A 679-nucleotide genomic window follows, 5' to 3' on the forward strand; every position below is an offset into this window, starting at 1 on the left:
TAATTTCTCATCTTTTTTCTGACCATGGGAAAGCTGCAGTGGCGATGCAGACCGTACACTACTCGTGAGAAGCTGCGAGTCTTTAAGCCTCCCTTTATGCCATAGTTACAGAAAAAGGTTATCCGCCGTTCTCAGAGAAAATAAATTTGCTCCTTCATCAAGGGATTTTTAACATGTGACAAAGTATTTCATTCTACTGTCAGAATATTGTCAATGTTCTGTCTCAAACTTACCTTCAGATTTCTGCCTAATCTTGCACCTTTCCTTTGCTACTGATCACTCCAGATACTCTTCTTATCACTTGTTCATTCAAACCCACTCAGCTGCTTCTCCTTCATATTAGTTCCTCACTTCATTAGCAATTGCTCCTAAATACAAAACCTTTTATATTTTCTGTGGCTTCCAAGCAGTATTCTTCATATTCTGCTCCTCTCCATCCACCCTATTTCTCCATGCCCTTCTGTATACAATAGCTACACAGTCCCCCACTCACCAACTCCCTCTGAGATTTTATCCGCTCACTTTTCTTTACATTTCAGCTGATATCAATCCACTGTATCTTGTTCGCACTGAAAACTTCACTAGTTTAGCTGCTTTGGTCACTGAGAATTTTCTAGAATACCTGTACTAGTACAAAACCAGTTGCAGTTATAGGGGTTTAAGTGTACATTACACGGAC

This window comes from Aptenodytes forsteri, unplaced genomic scaffold (assembly GCF_000699145.1).
Source record: "Aptenodytes forsteri isolate BGI_AS27 unplaced genomic scaffold, ASM69914v1 Scaffold65, whole genome shotgun sequence".
Classification (NCBI taxonomy): Eukaryota; Metazoa; Chordata; class Aves; order Sphenisciformes; family Spheniscidae; genus Aptenodytes; species Aptenodytes forsteri.